Consider the following 13743-nt stretch of genomic DNA (forward strand, 5'->3'; position numbering starts at 1 on the left):
TTGAACAGCACAAGGCATGGTTGCAGGCCCAGTAAAGGCAGAACTCTCTCTCTGCTACTACTTCCTATGCTGACCTACAACCATAGAATATTAGTATTGAAAGGGCCCTTGGAGATTTCAGAGGCAGTCACAGTACTGGCCCCCAATAAGGTTGCGCTCATCAAGAAGAGTCCTTTGTTTTCATGTGAGAGGATAAAAGCCCAGTTTAGAAAGATACTGCCTCATCTGCCATCACATGGTCACCAGCAGGGCCAGGGTGGTGTTAGAACCTGGGGCACCTGCCCCCTACATCCCTCTGCTTTATCCTGACTCACCCCACTCCATCCTGTTATGTGCAAATGAGAGCTGATTTTACCCACAATCTCACTAGTCTCCCACAGTCTCCTGGGGACTGTCAGGCCAAGATGCTACCATCCCCCTGCCTTGAACCTTCACATGCCTCCCCAGCCAAGTGACTTTCATCTGAAGGCCACCTACTGTCTTGCTCTGGCAGTCACTGACCCACAGGGATGGACTCCCGTTGGCTCAGGCTGGTGAGCACACAGGATCTGCCCAGATTGTGAACAGAATTTGCAGGGCCAGAGATGGACAGACTCTTCCAGGCTGCCCAGAAAGGGCCTGGGGGATTGGTAAGGTTTCAACCACAAACATTGACACTTTTCAATAGCTCCAACGTGGAGCAGCCTGGCCTTCTCTCATCTGCCCAGCGATGACCCACAACACCCTCCACAGTCCTTTTCAGGAGCTGCTAACCCAACGAAAAGGGATCACTTGCACGTGCCGGGAGTCTGAGTTTGGTTCAGCTCTGCAAAGTTCAGGGGAAGTGGAGGGAAGTGGCCAGTGGCCTGAGAGGATTTCCTTCAGGGAGGAACTAGGAAGGGGGCCATGATGCTCTGGCAGGGTCACCCAGTGAGCCAGGGGCAGCAGGGCCTTCATCCTGGGAGGATCATCCCCGGGCTGGGGATGCCCCACGTTAGAGGGTAAGCTGGAGGGCAGCTGGCCTCTGGCACTGGGAGGATGAGCCTGGCCAAGACCAGGCAAAGAGTGGGTGATGAGTCCCAGTCTGGCCAGCCAAGGGGGGCATCTGGGGCCAGGGGACAGGGTGCATCAGGTCTGGGCACGGGACTGTTGCCAGCTCTCCCACCCTCTCCAGATACACACAAGTCACACAGACACGTGTATGCACACACTCACTGGGAAAATCAACACAACTTTGGCCCAGAGAGAGGTGGAAAGGCATGCCAGGCCTTGGCACTGGGAAGTGAGTCCGGGCCTGGGCAACTCCATTTTGGGGTTGTTTGTGGGGAGAGGAAGCAAGGGGGCAAGCAGGCCTGGCACCGAGGGACCCAACTCAGTTACCGACATCCCTGGATGCTGGGGATTTGGGGGAGAGGTTAGGGGATGAACCAGAGGCAGCTGCACCAGGGGCAACTCTGGCGGGAGAGCTGTGCCCAGGTTTGGGGGACAGACAAGGGGAGGGGCCAACTCTGTGCCCAGGTTTGGGGGGGCGGCCGTGTCCTGGCACAGAGGAGGGCACCGTGCCCGAGCCCTGGCCCCTCCCCCGCCCCTCCTCTCCCGGCCCTGACCCGCCCGGGTACATGCAGAGAAGGTACCTGCAGAAACGGCTCCGACCCTCCCCCGCCCGCCAGCCGCGATCGCGTCCGCGTCGGCCGCTACCGTGGACACGCGGGAGGAACATTGGGGGAACGCGGGGCGAACGTGGGGCGGGCGGACAATGGGGCGCGGGGGCAAAGCGGTGGCGAGCTGAGGCGGGGGCGCGCGCGGAGAGTGGGTCCACGTAAACCTCGTGTGTGAATTCCACAAGTACCTTAATATCTGTTTTATTTCTCAACATCCTTTATTTGGGTGCCGATTAGACTACCTTCTTATCCTCCCACTCCAGCTCTTAAAAAAATGGAAATAACTTGAGAATGGTTGGAATCATTCGATTTCCCATAATTAGGTCTAACTCGCTTCAATATTTTAGATTCAAGTGTAAATTTCTGCGTGTGTGTGTGTGTGTGTGTGTGTGTGTGCGTGCGTGCGAGTGCATTGCAAGCAAGCTATGTTGCAGGTAAGAGAAAGTACAAGGAAGGGATTGGCATAAATGAGCTGATACAATCTTCTCCTTTACTTCTATTTTCTCTTTTGAGGAGAATGATCTTTGGGATAGGAAGGATCGGACACCACAAAGGATAATGGGGAATGGAAGCCCCAGATCAGTGTGGAGGTGGTAAGTCCATTCAGCTCTGTATAATCTGAGAAGTTCTTGCTACATTGTAGGGACTGAGATACAGAAAGAGCAGTGAAGTGGCCTCTGTCCTCAGAGAGCGTCTCTTCTGTTCCGTGTACATGAATGAGTCAGTATGAGGATGGCGAGAACCCTGACAACTGGGGCAGGGAAGGCATCGGACAAGAGGAGGCTGCTGAGATAGGAGCATGAGGATCCTGAGCAGTCTTAGCTATGGGCTCGCCACCAGGTGGTGACTTTTGGCCATGGCAATTCCTAAAACAAAAAGACAAAATTTGTGGGCATCCCTCTTGCAGGACTCCAGTGATAACAGACAGTGTCAGAAAAGGAAGCAGAAGGTGGCTATGAAATTGCAGCTTTGAACCTCATTTTCTTTTCTATTTAAAAAAATACTTCTTTTCAGCATTCACTTTTATAAGGTTTTGAGTTCCAGAATCATTTTCTCCTTTCGTCTCCCCTTCCCTTTCCCCAAGACAGAAAACGCTCTGATATAGGCTATATGTGGACAATCATATTACGCGCGTTTCCACATTAGTCATGTTGTGAAAGAAGAATCAGAAGAAAAGGGAAAAACGAGAAAGAAAAACAGAGAAAAATAGTGCTCTTAAATCTGCAGTCAGACTTCACAGTTCTTTGTCTGGAGGTCGATGTCATTTCTTCCAAGAAGTCTTTTGGAATTGTCTTAGAGCCTTGTACTTCTCAGAAGAACGAAGTCTATCAAAGTTACTTATCACACAAAGTGGCTGTTACTGTGTACAATGTTCTCGTAGTTCTGCTCACTTCACTCAGCATGAGTTCATGTGAGCCTTTCCAGGTTTTTCTGAAATCAGCCTACTCATCACTCTCATAGCACAGTAGTATTCCACTCCATTCATACACCCCAGCTTGTTCAGCCATTTCCCAATCGATGAGCATCCCTTCAATTTCCAATACTTTGCTCTCACAAATACAGACCTAGTAGTGGTATTGCTGGGTCAAAGGGTACATATAACACAGTTGTATAGTCCTTTGGGTATAGTTTGAACTTCAGTTGAACTGCACTTCCTTAAATGTGAGATCCTTCTCCATTGATTCCTATTCAGCATTCCATTGGAGGATAGCATGTGTATCAATATTGACATTTTTGCTATAAATGAAGCCACAGAAATCAGGAAATGGAAGGATGGCTCACAGGCTCTTTGAGAAATCAAGAAAAGGATTGATATCATTGGATCTAACAAACAAGAAGTGACTCAGGTGATTCAGCCTACTTACTTTACAGATCTCATTAGCCAAACACAAATACAGCAGCTCCCAAAACCTCCTTGGAGCTTTGGAGTCAACATCAGAGCAAAAGATGAGGTCAAGAAATTCTATGAAAAAAAACGGTAGATTTCTCCAGATGAAGTCAATATACACCTTGATATTTGGTGATTTCAGTGCAAAGGTGGGCAGAGAAAATGGCAAAAAAGACATTGCAAAGTGTAACCTAGGATTAGGAAAGGAAAGAGTTCAGTCATCTATGTAGCAGAAATACTTGTTTCAGGAAGAGTTAGAAGAATTGAAAAAAATTTAATTGCAGGAATTTGAATTGTATATATTTATTATAAGGGTTTTTTTTCCCACAGATAAGGGAGACCACAGATGGATTTTCGTTAATATGAAAACGCATGAGTGGGGGGGCGGAGCCAAGATGGGGGACTAGAAAAACACACTTATGTAGGGTCTCCCCACACAGCCCACAAAATACCTGTAGAGAGGGACTCTCAACAAATCATGGAGCAGCACAAGTGGAGAACAACAGAGTGGAGGAGATTTTCAGCCGACGGTGACCTGAAAGGCCCACAGAAACATCGTTTATGCTGGACGCTGAGCGGAGCGTGGAGCCCAGCCTGGCCTTGCCCGCCTGATGTGACGTGGAGCAACATGATGAGACTCTGGAAGGAGGACACCTCAGGAGTGGAATTTCCAGTTGTGGAATCTCCAGTTGCAGCAGCAGGTTCTCAGATCCCTCAACCCACAGGCGCCAAAGATCTGTGATGTGGTTTATTCAGTTGGCCAGGAAGGGAGCAGGGCCTTCCTATAGCTCCAGCAGCAGGCAGCAGCCACAGAGGGTGCACAGCAGCCCATACAGCGTAAAAACCCCTGGGGGCACTGAAGAGCTGAGTCTTACCTCAGCCCTGGGTGGAGGACCTGGCCTAGCTGGTCTTTGTCTCACACTGAATGGCGACCCTGCCTGTTGGGGTCCCCTAGACCATTTACGGGAACCCCTGACCGCGACCCAAGGCTCTTGTCCAGCAAGAGGCCTTGATCTCGTGAGTAATGAAATGGGGCGGGAGACAAAGGTGGTGAAGACTCCGTGTATTTCATCTCATTCACATGCATATGTAGTCTTTATGTAAAACATTCCTAAGCCTTACGTTGAACCTATCAGCTATCACCTTTCACATTGAACCTATCACCTATCACCTTTCCTTATATGGGTGTCTTCTCCACTGGACATCCGGAGCCAGGACAAAGAACTGCCACGTTGCAAACAAAGACGAGACCCTTCCTCCTGAAATCCATCTAGTTCCACCCCTACTGACAAGCCCCTAGGTTATCTAGGCAGGCTCTCAGTGTGGCGTCCTGAAATGGATAGGGGTTGGCTCTAACTCGTCCCGTTACACCTGCCCATACAGCTTATCTGAAAATCAGCCCCCAGTGCTGACTTGATGGAACTGGAGGCTAGGTGGCTGTGGAGACGTAATTGCTAAGATTCTGGACATAAAAATCCCTTTCTGCGTCCAGAGCAGCACATGCTTGATCGTGCCACCTTGGAGCAACTGAGATCTCACAGATTCTCAAAGTATACCCTACTCTTGACAAAGGACCCAAGAGTCAAGTAACTGGTTGGGAAAATGCCCAAAAAGTGGAAAAAAAATAAGACCAGAGAAGGTTACTTTCTTGGTGAACAGATATCTCTTCCCATCCTTTCAGATGAGGAAGAACGAGGCTTACCATCAGGGAAAGACATAGAAGTCAAGGCTTCTGTATCCCAAACATCCAAAATCAACATTCAATGGGCTGAGGCCATGGCAGAGCTCAAAAAGGATTTTGAAAATCAAGTTAGAGAGGTGGAGGGAAAACTGGGAAGAGAAATGAGAGAGATGCAAGAAAAACAGGAAAAGCAGGTCAACACCTTGCTAAAAGAGACCCAAAAAGATGCTGAAGAAAATAACACCTTTAAAAATAGCCTAACTCAATTGGCAAAAGACGTTCAAAAAGCCAATGAGGAGAAGAATGCTTGAAAAAGCAGAATCAGTCAAATGGAAAAGGATGTCCAAAAGCTCACTGAAGAAAATAGTTCTTTCAAAATTAGAATGGAACAGATGGAGGCTAATGACTTTATGAGAAACCAAGAAATCACAAAACAAAACCAAAAGAATGAACAAATGGAAGATAACATGAAATACCTCATTGGAAAAACACTGACCTAGAAAATAGATCCAGGAGAGACAATTTAAAAATTATGGGACTACCTGAAAGCCGTGATCAAAACAAGAGCCTGGACATCATCTTTCATGAAATTATCAAGGAAAACTGCCTTGATATTCTCGAATGAGAGGGCAAAATAAATATTGAAAGAATCCACCCATCACCACCTGAAAGACATCCAAAAAGAGAAACTCCTAGGAACATTGTGGCCAAATTCCAGAGTTCCCAGGTCAAGGAGAAAATATTGCAAGCAGCTGGAAAGAAACAATTCAAATATTGTGGCAATACAATCAGGATAACACAAGATCTAGCAGCTTCTACATTAAGGGATCAAAGGGCGTGGAATATGATATTCCCAAAGTCAAAGGAAGTAGGACCAAAACCAAGAATCACCTACCCAGCAAAACTGAGTATAATACTTCAGGGGAAACAATGGTCTTGCAACAAAATAGAGGACTTTCAAGCATTCTTGATGAAAAGACCAGAGCTGAAAAGAAAATCTGACTTTCAAACACAAGAATGAAGAGAAGCATGAAAAGGTAAACAGCAAAGAGAAGTCAAAGGGACTTACTAAAGTTGAACTGTTTACATTCCTACATGGAAAGACAATATTTGTAACTCTTGAAACTTTTCAGTATTTGGGGAATTGGTAGGATTACACACACACACACACACACACACACACACACACAGACACATGCACGCACACACACACAGAGCACAGAGTGAATTAAATAGGATGGGATCATATCTTAAAGAAATGAAATTAAGCAGCAAGAGACAAATATATTAGGAGGAGAAAGGGAGAAATGGAATGGGGCAAATTATTTCTCATAAAAGAGGCAAGCAAAAGACTTTTCAGTGGAGGGAAAAAGAGGGGAGGAGAGAGAAAAACATGAAGCTTACTCTCATCACATTCGACTAAAGGAAGGAATAAAATGCACACTCGTTTTGGTATGAAAACCTATCCTACAATACAGGAAAGTGGGGGAGAATGGGATCAGCAGGGTGGGAGGGATGACAGAAGGGAGGGCAGTGGAAGGAGGGAGCAATTTGAAGTCAACACTTAGGGAGGGACAGGATCAAAAGAGAGAATAGAAGCAATGTGGGGCAGGATAGCATGGAGGGAAATATAGTTAGTCTTACACAACACGACTATTATGGAAGTCACTTGCAAAACTACACAGATATGGCCTATAGTGAATTGCTTGCCTTCCCAAAGGGAATGGTTGGGGAGGGAGGGATGAAGAGAAGTTGGAATTCAAAGTTTTAGGAACAACTGTCAAGTATTTTTCTTGCTACTAGGAAATAAGAAATACAGGTAATGGGGTATAGAAAGTTATCTCTCCCTACAGGACAAAAGAGAAGATGGGGACAAGGGAAGGGCAAGAAGAGAGGGCAGACTGGTGATTGGGGCAATTAGAATGCTTGGCGTTTTAGGGGGAAGGGGAGAAATGGGGAGAAAATTTGGAACACAAAATTTTGTGAAAATGAATGTTAAAAGTTAAATAAATAAATTAATTTAAAACACAAAAACAAAAAACATGAGTGTAGGAAATCCCTGGATGTGGCAAATGCCAAACAATCTCAGCCTAAAATGTATCTTAATGGATAAGAAATGATTGGTTATCGATGTGGGAATCATTTCTGAATAATCTTTGCAGTCAAATCATCTTGTTAAAGCAGAGGACAAAACCCCCAAATTAGAGAGAAAGATAAGATGGCATGCAATCCAAATAGCTTCAACTTGACCCACTCAAGTAAGTGAAAAGTGGTGAAAAGTAGGAAACAGAGGAAGGAAAGGGCAGAAATTGAATCAACATAAAGCAATTGCCACCTAGAGGAGGTCAAAATATCCTAGAAAATATTTAGCCAAGCACCACCTGATCCCATTATCAAATAGAGAAATGTGGCAACCAAGGGCAACACAGGTTTAGAACATGACCTCGTTCCCAAAACCTGAATTAGGGCGATGGAAGATCATGAAGAAAGATCCCCTCTGCCTTTATAAAAACGGAGAAAAATTGTGGAAGGAAAAGCTAAATTTCCAGCAATCTAGGTGTGAGATTGAACCACCCCGAGAGTATATATCAAAAACGAAACTGCCAAGGAGACAACAAAAATACTAAAAATGCAACAGATATGTTGGTGTTTCTGTAAGAAATGAGGTTACCATTGACCACATTTGGATGTTTCTGTCCCTCATGTACTCTGCCGGATTGAGGAATGTTTATTGATTGGGTACATTGTCTACAAGAGGCACATTCACTTCCTTTCTTTCACTCTCTTTACCCTCTGTAGTCTGGCCTCCAACCTCATTATTCCACCCAAACTGGTGACTTCTTGACTGTCCGATCCTCTCTCAGTCCTCTCTCAGTCCTCATCCTCCATCCATCGCTCTGCAGCTTTTAATAGGATCATTCAGTCAATAAATATTTATTAAATACTTATCATGCACCAGGTGTGTTAAAAGGTAGGAATAGAAAGAAAGACAAAAACAGGGTGCCTGCCCTCAAGGGCCTCACAATCTGATGAGAGAGACAACGTGCAAAAAATGAGTACAAAGAATGTACTGAAAAAGAGGAAAAAGTCAGCAGAAGACAGAATGAAGGCGAGTTGGGGGAGGCTTCTTGTAGAAGGTAAGATTTTAACTGGTGCTTGAAGGGAGCTAGGGAAGCAGAGAAAAGGAGGGACAACATTCCCAGCATGGAAGATGGACGGTCATGTGCAAGGAAGAGTCAGGAGGCCAGTGTCACTGGATTGAAGAAGTGGGGAGTGAAGTGGGAGATGAGTGGAAAGGCAGGAGAGGGCTAGGTTAGGGAGGGTTTTGAACTCTCGTTCAGAGAGGATTCTGTATTTGATCCTGGAGGCAATAGAGAGTCACAGGTTTATTGAGGAGTTGAGTGGCATAGACCTGCACCTCAGGAAAATCAGTTTGACAACTGGAAGGAGGAGGGAGAGACTTGAGGGAGGCACATCCACCGGGAAATACTGCAGTAGTGCAGGCATGACCTTTCCTGTCTCTAGCTTTGACTTCTTCTAGTGGGTGGAATGCCTGTTAGTGAAGGTTGTTGTGTAAAGATGGCTAAGTCTAAGAACCATACCAGCCACAACCAATCACAAAAATGGCACAGAAATGGCATCAGGAAACCTAAGTCACGGTGATACATGTCTCTGAGATGGGTCAACTCCAAGTTTCTGAGAAACACATGCTTTGCCAAGAAACACAAGAAGGAGCTGAAGAAGATGTAAACCAAAAAAACCAAACAATTCCCAAGGTCCAAGCAGAAGCCATGAAGCCACCAAGGCCTTCGAGGTCAAACTTCTTAGGGCTAAGATCCCTGAGGCGAGTGCCCAGCACGCTGGCCACAAGATGGCCACTAAGCATCCAGGCCCTAGGGCTGCCACCAAACGTCCAGGCTTCAGGATCATGAAGCCTGACTCTAAGGCTACAAAGCGCACTGACCTTAAGGTCACCAAGTCTGCCATCAAGGTCACCAAGTATGATCCCACGGCAGCCAAGTCCGATTCTAAGGACACAGAGCCCAGTGATTCCAAGGCTGGGAAGCCTGCTGAGTCCAAACCCAAAGATGCTGGAGCTAAAATTACTAGTCCCAAGCCTTCAAAAGAGATGTTTCAAAATGAAAGAACTTGTTTAAATCCTAAAACATCATTTTCCCCCAGCCATGGTATGATTCTTCACTACTTTGTACAAATAAAATAAATGGTGAGTCATAAGAAAACAACAGTGCACAGGAGATGAGGCCTGGACTAGGGTAGGGGCAGCATCAGAGAAGAAAGTTCTGTTTTTGAAAGATGCTGCAGAGGTGAGCCTGAGGAGAGATGGTGCCAAGGTGAAATCTGCAAGAGATGTTGAAGGGTGAAATCTGCATGACATATTGGAGAGGTGAAACCGATGAGAGATGCTGTAAAGATGAAATCTGTGAGAGATATTGGAGAGGTGAAATTGATGAGAGGTGCTGCAAAGCTGAAATGGACAAGAGATGTTGGAGAGGTGAAATTGATGACAAATGTTGCAAAGCTGAAATGGACAAGAGATGTTGGAGAGGTAAAACTGATCAGAGATGCTGCAAAGATGAAATCTGAGAGATGTTGAAGGGTGAAATCTGCAAGGGATGTTGGAGAGGTGAAACTGATGAGAGGTGCTGCAATGCTGAAATCCACAAGAGATGTTGCAGAGGTAAATTGGACAATCTTTGGCAATCCCTTGGACAGAAGTTAGGATTTGAAGATGATGCCAAGGTTAGGAGCCTGGAAGATGGTGGTGCCCTCTACAGTAATAGGGAAGGTAGGAGGGGAAAGAATAGGGGGAAGATGAAGAGTTCTGTTTTGGACATGTTGAGTTGAAAATGTCTACACGACATCCAATTTGTGGCATCAACAAAGCAACGAGAGATGAAAGACTGGAGGTCAGCACAGGGTTTTAGGCAGAATAGGTAGATTTGAGAAATCATGAGCATGGAGAGGGTGATTCAATCCATGGCAGCTGATGAGATCACTGAGTGAAGTAGAATGAAGAGAGAAGAGTAACAGACCCAGGATTGAATCCAGGGTCTTCTTCTCCTTCCCACTCTTTTCTCTCCAGGTTTTCATGAGTCCAACCTCACCTGTTTTTCTTCCTTCATGTTTGACTGCCCTTTCTCAGTCTCCTGGTCGGGATCTTCATCCAGGTCATGCCTGTAAAGAGGCTGGGCTCCCTAGAGCTCTGTAAAATCTCTGCATCTCTGCCTACTGGATTGGACAGGTTACCTTTAGGTAATTGTAGGACCCAGATTAACTTACTTTCCTTTTTAAACTCTTCCCCCCCACCACTTCCCCCTTAAGTTAGAAGCATAGAGGCAAAGGTTTATTAACCTCACTCTCCCTTCTCTCCCATCTCAAGGTGAGCTCCAGCCTATTCTAAATGTCCCTTAGGTAACCCTGATTTTATGTTCTTGCCCCATTTGTGCTTTGTGCCTCAATGAGACATTATGGGCAAGTGACTCTGGACAGAGAATCCTGAACTCTCCCTTCCTGTTCACTGCTTTATATAAGGTGCATGAGTTCATCAAGCAGGTGGGAACTGCTCCATCAAGAAAGCCATTTCCAACCTCAGTTGAACAAGAACTTTTTCAGACTCTGAGCACTATCTCTCCTTTGGTCCACGAAGCAGTTTGTTTTCGTGACAGGAGGGCAGAACTGCACAGGATAAAAATGTGCATTTCCTGCCTACGCTGCCAAGATCCCAGATCCCTTGTAAAATGGTGTCTGATGAGCTGCTAGTCTTTGCTTGGATCAGAGCAATTCTGCAAAGTGCAGTCAGATTTTAGCACAGTCTGAATCTCAGATGACAGGTGGATTTGGAAAGGGTTAACGGGTTACATTGCCCTACCTGTCGAGTGCTGGCTAATGAGCTGATGCCAGCTCCCTGGGAGGTCTCAGGGGAATTGTCCTGATTGCCCCAGGGATCTCCCCTTTTCTCCGTGCTTGTTCAGCATTTTTATCAACGACTTCAGTGAAATAGCACAAGGTGTGCTTGTCCAAATGTGCCAATGCTAGAGCTGGGAGGGAGGGGTGGAGATGTCACATGACTGATAGGATGGAGGAGGTTTCAGCTAGCTAAAATTTAGGATTCTATCCAAATGAAAATATCCAGTGGAGGTAAAAGCAGAGTCCTCAACAAGAATTAGAAAAGAAAAACCAATGAGTGGGGGAGGGTGATGCAGCCATGGCTCCTGTTAAAGGATTTGGGGATTTTAGGGGATAGCAGTGTCTGTGTGAATCACTAGTTAAACTTGATGGTTGGAATGACCAGTGCCTTCCTGAGGGGCATGGAGAGGCCTACGATCTAGGAAGGGGGGTCAGTAATAGGTCAGCCCAAGTCTGTCCTGAGGAGACCACAGCTAGAGGGCAGTGTTCAGGCCAGAGCATCACAGTGTGGGAAAGAAATGACCAAGGTGAGGTGCATTCAGAGAAGGGTGAACAGAAGGATGAAGGGCTCCAAGAACATGGTGTAAGGCCCTTGAGAAGCTGTCAGAGGACCATGAGAACTGTCTTCAGGTGGCACAGGAGATGGAACTCTGCACCTGGAAGCAGGAAGATCCAAGTTCAAATTCTCCCTCAGATACTTACCAGCTGTGTGACCCTGGACAAGTCATTTCACCTCTGTGCCTACATTTCCTCATCTGCAAAATGGGTCTAGAAATGGTGCCTACCTCACAGGGTTGTTGTGTGGATCAAAGGAGATATTTGTAAAGTGCTCGGCACAGTGGCTGGCACGCAGTAGCCACTCTCTAATGCTACTATTTGAAAAGTGATGTGGAAGGGGGATTAGCGTGTTCTGCTTGACCCAGGATGAAAGAACGAGGAATAGTGGGTGGAAGATGCCCAAAGATAGATTTCAGCCTGATTTCAGGACAAATTTCCCAACAACTTGAGCTGTCTGAAAGTGGAAGAGGACGGCTGGCAGTTTGTGACGTGTTTAACCCTTGCTGGAGGCTGTCAAAGGCATGCTGGTGACCCCTTGTTGAGAAGGCTGTAGAGTATATTCTTTCTTTACACCTGAGTTGAAGTGAATAGCAATGCTCAGATAAAGTGTCTGCTGGGTGGCAGGCCTTGTGCTAGCTATGGGGGAGACCAAGGCAGACACAAAGCTCTTTTCCTTAGAAAGCTGTCCTGCTCCTGAAAGATGGAGCAGGCACACAGAGGAATGTCTGTCTGGATAGGTGTGTGTTTATGTATGGATATGCAGACACACACAAGGAAGTATAAAACATCAATTTGGGCGCACTGAGGGAGGATTAAGACCAGGAGAGGCCTTGGGTGAGCTTTAAAGGAGCAGGCAGAAATGAGAAAGCCTCCTCTGGTTCCCTTACCCAGCTTTGCTTCTCCCAGCCCAGGCCTGGGCTTAGCTCCCTCTCGATGCCCAGGACAATCCCTCCCAGGCCTCACTCAGCAGCAAGGAAGCCGCCCTTTAACCAGGGAGTTTCTACCAGAATACCACCTTCTTTTCCCCACTACTCCAAGTTGGCCTCAAGAGCAACAGGTGGACAAGGAGAAGCCACAGATCCCAGAGAAAATTTATATTTGCATAGGCATAAATTAGAATTTGTTGATTAAAAAATCAAAGTAAAGAATTAAACAGTAGCCTTTGTGATGGGGAAGAACTAAGACCCCATCTGTAGGTTCCTATGCAGGGCTGCTCAGACGCCAGCTTCCTGGTAAGCGAACAGAAGCAGAGGGAGCAAACTGGGTTGAGGGCCAGCTAGGGTCAGCCTGCCACTGTCTGCTGGTGACCCCCAAAGCCTGCAGATGAGTGAGTGCCCCTGCTTGCTTCAGGGACCAGTGGCCAGCCCTGTGGTGTGAAGGCCTGCCTTCCCTCCTACAGTAAAAGGCAGGAAGGATGGCAATGTCACTGTGAGGATCCGTGCCTGACAGCCTGCCCCCCACCCCAAGCTGGAGCTGGAGTGAATATCACCCTGGGCCCCAGGGGGAGGAAGCCGGAAATGAAGCCTGTAGCTTTTCTGTCTGATAACAAAGAACAAAGAGATCTATGTATAAATATAAAGATCTATCTATATGCATAATACAATCGGCCCGCAGGGCCAAAGAATTTGCCCTTCCCCTCCCATCCCAGCCTTAACTCCAAAAAACTAACCCCAACTCTATCCCAATAAACTTAACACCAGGGAATTGTGGCCAGTCCCAGATACTTCAGATTTCAAAGACTGCCCCCATCATGCCCCATGGTAAAGAGAACTATGCATGCTACCATGGACGGGAGCTTTAGCCACCTGCTGGGGCATGCCCAAGACAGACTGTCTACCAGTCTGCCCTTTGGAACTGCCCAAGTTGTCATGCCCTCAATAAACCAAGTTCTTTGACCTAGACTCTTGGGCAAGGTAAGCTAAGGTGGCCTAAGCTGTGGTTCTGAGTGCTGCTGAGCATAATAAGGCCCTCATGATGTCTTGACTCACACCTTCAACATATCATACATAGCTGTGTATACACCTCCTGAGGGCAGGCAGGGCCTGGTA

This window comes from Notamacropus eugenii, chromosome 3 (genome assembly GCF_028372415.1).
Source record: "Notamacropus eugenii isolate mMacEug1 chromosome 3, mMacEug1.pri_v2, whole genome shotgun sequence".
Lineage (NCBI taxonomy): Eukaryota > Metazoa > Chordata > Mammalia > Diprotodontia > Macropodidae > Notamacropus > Notamacropus eugenii.